Genomic DNA, 8,097 nt, shown 5'->3' on the forward strand with positions numbered 1-8,097 from the left:
ACATCCACTACAGAGAAACTACTGTGCCTTGGAACACAAGGAAGAACTACCAAGGCCCAGCACATGGCCTGGTAGGAGCAGGAGGTTGGACTTCACATGGCTGATTATATCATTTGAGTCCCAGACCCAGTGGCTTGAGAAATACGGCTGGTATAAGTGCACCCCAAATCCGGAAAGGACAGGGAAATGGAGGAAAAGGGAAAGGGACTGCAGCATAATCACGCTCCATGGAGAGCAGTGCTTTCTTACCCTGTCCTCCCATCCTAGCCCCATCTCTCAGGTGAGTGTATGCATCTTCTAGCAAATTACAAATAAGACAAAAAAACGAAACCGATTCTGTGGCATTCTTTGATCTCTTCCACAGTCAGGTCTGTGGTAGAAACCTCAATTTCATGATCAGCTCCTCCAAATCCCTGTCCACAGCCCACAGGGTACATACGCCTGGCTTCCTCACAGAAGAGGAACTACACTCTGGTCAGATCCTCACTTGTTAACGAGGCAAGGGGCATGGAACTGCCTAGATTACGTCATACCATAGAGAATGGCCCTAAAATTCAGGCTCAAGCATGTGTAAATTCCATTTCCCTTAATACCCTCTTCCTTACAGAAGGGAGGAAATGAAGACTCACATATTTTTAGCCTATCTTGTAAGAATTTTCTTGTCATTGTACATATAATCTACAGATTGAAGTAAAAATTACTTTTGAAGAGCTACAGTCTAGATTTAATTAAAAAGAAATGAGCTGTAATAGTAACAGTGCACAGAGGTCAGTGGTCAGTTGAAAATACTGCAAAAGAGAAAGCCCCATCCTACTCAAGCAGACTTTCTGAACCAGGGTAACCTTCACAGCTTTTGTGAAGCGACCACATACTTTGGAGAAAACGCTCAGACAAGTTAAATATGAAGCCCTGGCTAGAAAAAAAAATCACTGTTCCAGAGGTAAGGACAGAATAAGCACAAAACAAATACTGAACATGCTCGAAAGTATAATACAAACTTTCACAAATCAAAGAAAACATGTGGTGAAGCAGCCACTGAAGACTCAACAAGTTACTGAGTAAATGCATAAGGCATGTTAACAACTCCTAAATAGAAGCTATAAATAATGTAAGGAAAGCAAAATGTGAGGCTTGGGAAGAAAACAAAACTTTAAAGAAAGATAATTCAGTAAATATGTGACTTTGAACTTGAAGCCTATCTAAAGGTTGCCTAAGAAGTTATAAAAAGACACAATGATGGGCTAAAATCAAACAAGCAGACTCAGCTGGCTAAACCAGATATTAATGCTTTAAAATAAGCAATATGGTCTAGCCATAGGCCTTAGGTCAGAAGTCATCATTATCCCAAAACACACTGGGATGAGCCACCTGCAAGGAGTTACTTGTGTGTCAGGGCACATCAGCAGAAAGTTCCATTACTAGTGCAGTGGTCCTCCTTATCCATGGTCTTGCTTCCCACGGTTTCATGCTCAATTGTGGTACAAAAATTTAATTCTTAAGTTTTAAATCGCTCACCATCCTGAGTAGCACAGTAAAATCTTGTGCAGTCCCACTCAGGATGTGAACCATCTTTTGTCCAGCATATCCATGCTGTATATGCTGTCTGCCCATGAGACACTTAGTTGCCCTCTTGGTTACCAGAGCTAAAAAGCACAGTATATACAGAGCACTATCAACAATTTCAGGCATCTACCAGTGGTCTTAGAACAGTATCCCCCATGAATAAGAGGAAACTACTGTATAATAAATTCTTAAATTCCAATTTAGAATTGCATCCTAAAAATGAATAACTTCGCTGCTGACTGAGAAAAGAACCAACTGGAGACCAGAAGATGATGTAAAAGTTATGTTGCTGGACTTCCACATGGTCAACCGCGGTGTGAGTCCCGGAACCAGCAGCTTAAAACTCATGCCGGGCGCATGTGTATGGGAGTCCAAAATCCCAAGAGAAGAATGGGAGAAGGGCTTGTGGCATGGCCACCCTCCAGGAGGTGACTTCTCCTTTTCTGTCTCTCTGGTGAGTGCACATGCCCTAAAGCAAAAATCTCTCTCTAGAGTAAAAGAAAAATAAACAACTAGACAGGTAGACCTGGATTCACAATAAGGAAAAAAAAAAATCTAACATAAATAAATCTGTATCTCCATAAGACATTCTTCTAGGTCAAAGGCTTGGAATTAAAACCCTAAACAAGCTCACCTTTTTCAAAAATTGCAAATATTTAACATCAAACCAAAGAATCACTTTCAGCATCATTTCCCTCAATCAAAATCTATTTATTGAGCAACCACCATGTAGAAGGTAGCACACAGAATATTAAGTAGTAGTACAAGGAATCAGACATCAGGAAAACCATTGCAAGACTCTGGCTCCTAAAGTCAGTCCAGCTGAAAGAAAGAAAGGCAAAGAAAAAAAGCTACCTAAACCTTAAAAGTATGTGTTAACTGCCAACAGAAAAGCCAAAGGAAACCAGACAGGGAACTGTACTTTTTAAATGAATGTTAAGGTCATGTTTAAAAAGTAGAAAATTCTTATTGCTAAGGTGCATTGCGCTTAAAATATTTTAACAATTAAATTTTAATTATCGGTATAGAGTTCACACACCTGGCCGATATTTACCAGCTTCTTCCATTTGAGAGAAGATTTTTGATTTTCTCCTTTCACTATGGACTGGGGTGTGACAGCACTAGGAATATGATGCTTAAGTGTTTTTGGCTTTTGTTCCTTCAGATTTTACAAAATATGAGATATTAGGAGCCTGGGGAATTGAACAATAAATACCACAGTTCCTGAATCTAAGAGGCCATCAGTTATAGAATATGTACCATTCAGGGAAACGGACAATAACTAGAAGATAAATTCTGATTTAGGCTATATTAAAATATGAGGGGAATAAAAGGGGAGTAGGATTTTAGAACTGATTAGGATTTAGAACTGATTGCCAACTACCTCTATGAATTTTACATTTGCTCTGAGAGAGGAAAAACATCCACAAAATAAAGTACATGTCATTATCACTACAGCTAAAGGAATAAAGTTAGTAACATTCTAAGACAAGGGTAGTACTAAACCAAGAAACAACTAATTTAAGAAAAAGACTGCCTAGCTTTGTGGCACGTTAAGTCAACACTCCACAAAGGTAAAAGTCTCGGGAAGGTCCCAGGTTCTCATCCCAAGGTCTCACCTGTGACCCTGGCTGATTGAGGCTGGAGGGAGACTGTGGTGTGAAGATCCTATTAGAGGGACCAGCAGTTAGCGTAATGGCTATGTTGCTGGACTCCAATGTAGTCGACCGCGGTTCACGTCCCGGACCTGGTGGCTTAAAACTCAAGCCGGGCGCGTGTGCGTGCGTGCCCAAGATCCTGAGAGGAGACTGGAGGAGAAGGGATTGCAGCGTGGCCATTCCCCCCCCCGGGGGGGGGTGATTTCTTGCTTTCTGTCTCTCTGTCTCTGTCTAGTGAGCGCACGCGTCCTATAGCAAAAACCTCTCCAATAAAAAAAACAAAAAAAGATCCTATTAGAGATGCTCATCCCTCTCTCTTCACCTCTCCCCCCATGGAAAAAATAAAACTTAAAAAAAAAAAAATCCAAATTGTAGCCAGCATAAACTATTCTCATGCAGGGATCAATGAATGAAATGGGTGACCTGCCACAAGCCTGATTACAGCAACAATGAAGGGGACAATGGGAGTGGATGGATTTAGATGCACTTCCTTGACAATAGTCTCTTCTCCTTCCTAACCTCAGCTTCAGTCCAGGCTGACAACTTCAGGGATTTTCAGTATCTATGTGACATAGATTAATTAATTAAAGAAAATGGAACAACATTTAAAACTTCTCATTCTGGACATAATACTCTATCCCCAAAAGTACATTTCTGAGCCTCCATTATCAGTGCTAGCTATTCACTGAGGTGCTTTTCTGTGCTATAAATCCATAATTATAGAAGTGAATTAAACCTTGAAGACTCCCTCATTGTACAGATAAGGAAACCACAGTACAATAAAGAGGTGGTATGGCTCACCTAAGACTTCAACTCAAGCCTTGCTTAGCCTGTCTTGGGCTCATGCTGAAATACTACACAGGATGATGGTGAAAGGCCACAACAAATACCAAATAATCAAAAATAGTTAAAAAAAAAAAAATCACCAAGAAGCCACAGCAAAAGCTATCAAAGTGAGGCCTGAGTGTGTGCATCTGTGTGCAATATTTTTACATATACACATATACGTATATGGAACTAAGCCCTTCCCTGTTTGTACACTTGAATACAAAGCAACACACATTAAATAGTATACTGAACATGTACCAGGCCCAATTATGAACAATGGCACTTTAACCTTGGTGGATGAGAATAACGCATCTTGTCAAAACCTAGGAATTTTTGTGTTTTTGTATTAGTCTGAATATGTAAATGTTTAATCAGTTGAATTAAGTAGCACAAGATAAAGAGGGAAGCAGGTATAGTTTTAACCACCTCAGTTTTGTATCTCTACAACAAACATTTAATTTTTTGAATAGTATCTTCTTTTCTACGATTTTATTGTTGGGTATCTAGTTTGGTCTGTTTTTGAAAACTGGCCAATTTATATCCGTATCACAATGAACAAATATATTCCTTCATGTATGACAGTTTCAGCATACAGAATGCAACCTCAGCTACCAATTATAGCTGCAAATGAGCAATAGTGGGGAATGAGACAGCCTGCTGGCTTTGTTAGTATTCTGTCTCCTTTGGGATCCCATGGGGAAAGGGGAGGCTCTGATGAAGAGAAGCCCTTGGCTCATGGTTTATTGTGCTTGCCACCAGCTGCAGACTTCTCATCTCATTAGTTCTTTTAGAATACTGTGGGTGAAGACAGCTGTAGCCTACTTGAGTCTTCAGCTCCTGGGTATTCTGAAGGCTGAATTTGCTATGCACTTTCTGTAATCCTCGGGAAAAAAAAAGAAAGCAAATGCACTAGGCCAAGGAAATGCATTTTTAAATGGGTTTTAAAATCATGTTTAAAAGTTGAAAAATCTTATTGCTAAGGTGCATTGTGTTTAAAAATTTTTTATGATCCAATTTTAATTATCTGTGTAATGCCCAGAGGCCTGGCCAGGATAAGGGCTTAGTAAAACCATCATTATCAAGTTAGGTGTAATGTCCCCAGACACTGCTTGCTCTACCAATAACAGTTCCTCAACAACAGAAAAATACAATGATATCAGCATAAGGTAGATCTGGATTAGTGCTAATACAACTCTATTTAATCAAAAACTCTTATTTAAGTAAAAACGGCGGCAAGTGAAAGTCAAGACACCCTTTAGAGAACAAAATAAAATATAATATGGTAAATAAATAGATTACTGAGTCTCCATGCTGGAGCCACAGAATACATTCATTAAATTCTTATAAATAACTGTTTTCTGTCACTGGAATATAAAAGTTGTGCTACCTCTTGGGTGTACATCTGTTACTCACTACAGCTCTCAATAGAAACTCTCAATAGAAACCAGATTCATTTTGAAGACAAAGAATATTAGTTTTATGAATCTTTTAGCATAATGGTTGTCCCCCCAAATCCAAGTACAAAATCTGTGTTGAGACAACCTAAATGTCCTTAAGCCCAGATTTAACTCATGATTATGAATGGAGAAGTGAGTGGGAGGTGGGAGCCAGGCTGGTAGGAGTTTCTTGACAGCTGTGGAAAAATCGAGATGTGTTCCAGATACACCAGACACTGCTTAAAAAACCATGCATGGGTTACTATAGGTGAAGCTAACTATAAGCTAAGAAGAGTGCCCAACCACAAACATGAGCAACTCCCTGACACCTGCTTATAAAAGATCAACCCCTACCCTCTAACCTGGGAGGTAGGGAGGGAGTGAGGAAATTTTACAGAGTAAACAAAAACTTAAGTGAGACAGTAGGATCCAGCAGACTGCTATAAAATGCTTTTATTTAGTAATAGATGATTAATTAGGTGTCTATTCAAACAGCTCAGATAATCACTAAGTTTGAAATGCATGGGTACTGCTGCTCAACTTGGTAAATCTTGTTTACTCTAATCACATCCTAAAAATAAAGCCCAGAATGGGAGAAAAAAAGCTAAATTAAATGTGAAGATAAATAAAATTCACTTATTAGCACTGTCCTGCCCTTTTCAACACCAGGCACTTAAAAAAACAAGGAGGTCTTGAATCTTATCACCATTGACCCCAATGCCAAAAGCATAAGTAACCAGAGCTGACAGAATAGAAGCTAGACTCTAACAGGCCCATTAAAAAAATGTTTGCATTAAATTTTGCAATAGCAAATAACAGAGGTGTAAAGAGAAGTAACATTTACTAGCTTGTTTAAGAAACTGATTTCAACAGTTATTTTCAAATAAGCAGCTTCCTTTTCTATTTTTAATTACATCTCCCCAGTGACTCCTCACCCTTTCAGGTTCCCACAGAGTACCATTAATATAGTATAAGTAAATCTTATTAATTCAGGTCCTACCACCTTGGAATTCATAATCATTCGGACATGGGCTGGGCTGAAGTTTATCTTCGCATGATCTATGAAAAAAAGATTTGCTACACAAATTAATAGAGTAACAAGATCTCAGGAGGGCTGTTTAAACAGTTCAGAAGTGTTTTAGAGCAATTCAGAAGCATTCATTTGCATATAATTATTATGCTAATTACAAATCATTCTTATCTATTCATTAAAACAGATTCCCAAAGGACCACTAATTGTCAATAACTTGTTGGCCTAGTTTCTGTTACTGAATGCACCTCAGAGAAATAATATGCATTAAAAAAATATTCGATAATTCAGCTCTGTCATTAATTCTTACTGGCTTTCCACCAATGAATCCTAAAAGCTGAATTTTTAAACAATTGTATTGAGAACTGAGAAATGCAGTCAAATCTACACACTTTATCAGAATACTTCTCGTAATCTTCCTAATCAGAAAGCAGCCCTCCATCCATGAAGTCCTGGGTGGGTGGGGGTGATCCTGGCATGTGGAGGGTGAGCGAGGGGGCAGGAGTTGTCAATAGCGCTCTGCTGAGCAGCGGCTGCAGCCTAGAGCACTGCTGGGCTAGAGCATGGCTAGACTAATCACTTCTTCAGTTCTTTCTGATGGTATCTTTTTCACAGTCAGAGATCACCAACACTGTCATGTTTATCAAGGCAGACCACCCCCCCAAAGCCTCTAGAAGATTTACAAATTAACTGAGAAAGAAATCAGAACTCCAGCCCTGAAAAAGTTACAACCAAATGCCTGACATAAAACACCCCGCATCATACAACACAACAAGGAAATGAAAGAGCTGTGCTCCAGAAGGAGCTGTGCAGATGAGGTCAAAGGGGCAAATTCTGGGACGACAGGCAACAAGAGGGGGCTCCTGGATAGCCTGAGGTTGAAGGGCTCCTAGTTTGGGGATGTTTCATGCACAAATATACACTATGTTTACTATACAAGTAATACTATACACACACACACACACACACACTATAATATAGTGTATATATAGTATATGCATATACTATATATGTAGCACTATATCTTACTAGTATATATTTGTATACTTACCACACTATTTTACCAATAAAATGAAGTGGTTTTTTTTTTTTTTTAATTCTGAACACCCAAGTTTTTTGTATCTGTTTTTTTTTTTTAGATTTTTGTCATAGGGTGTATGCATACACCAGACAGACAGGAGAAATCACCTCGGGGAGGGGAGATGGTCATGCTCAATTCCTTCTCCATTCGCCTCTCGGGATTCTGGGCACACATGCATGCATGTGCACCCAGCGTAATTTCCAAGCTGCCAGGTCCAGGACTCAAACCACAGTACGCCATGTGGAAGTCCAGCACCTTAACCACTATGCCACCTGTTAGCTCCTGGATACCAAGCTTTAACCTATTAACAAGTTAATTTTGTTCAAGGTGCTTGCTTGTTAAACATCACATTTTATTGTAAAATCAAGTTGCATAGATCTGAAACATTGGTAATATGTTTAGGAAAGTTTTGTTTAACAAAAATTCACTTGTTTCCTTAAATGAAAGCAGACCACTGAACATTCTATACTGAATTCCTTAAACTAAAGTAGGGGAAAAAAT

General features: G+C 39.1%; 1 protein-coding gene across 1 annotated transcript in view; it reads right to left on the bottom strand.

The window, feature by feature from the left end:
- The window catches only part of PITPNB (phosphatidylinositol transfer protein beta), a gene marked incomplete at its 5' end in the record, with an annotated part of 68,768 nt that overhangs the window by 22,594 nt on the left and 38,077 nt on the right, over positions 1-8,097 (bottom strand). The window lies entirely within an intron of this gene.

Source organism: Tupaia chinensis, unplaced genomic scaffold (assembly GCF_000334495.1).
Source record: "Tupaia chinensis unplaced genomic scaffold, TupChi_1.0 Scaffold000226_1, whole genome shotgun sequence".
In the NCBI taxonomy this organism is placed as follows: domain Eukaryota; kingdom Metazoa; phylum Chordata; class Mammalia; order Scandentia; family Tupaiidae; genus Tupaia; species Tupaia belangeri.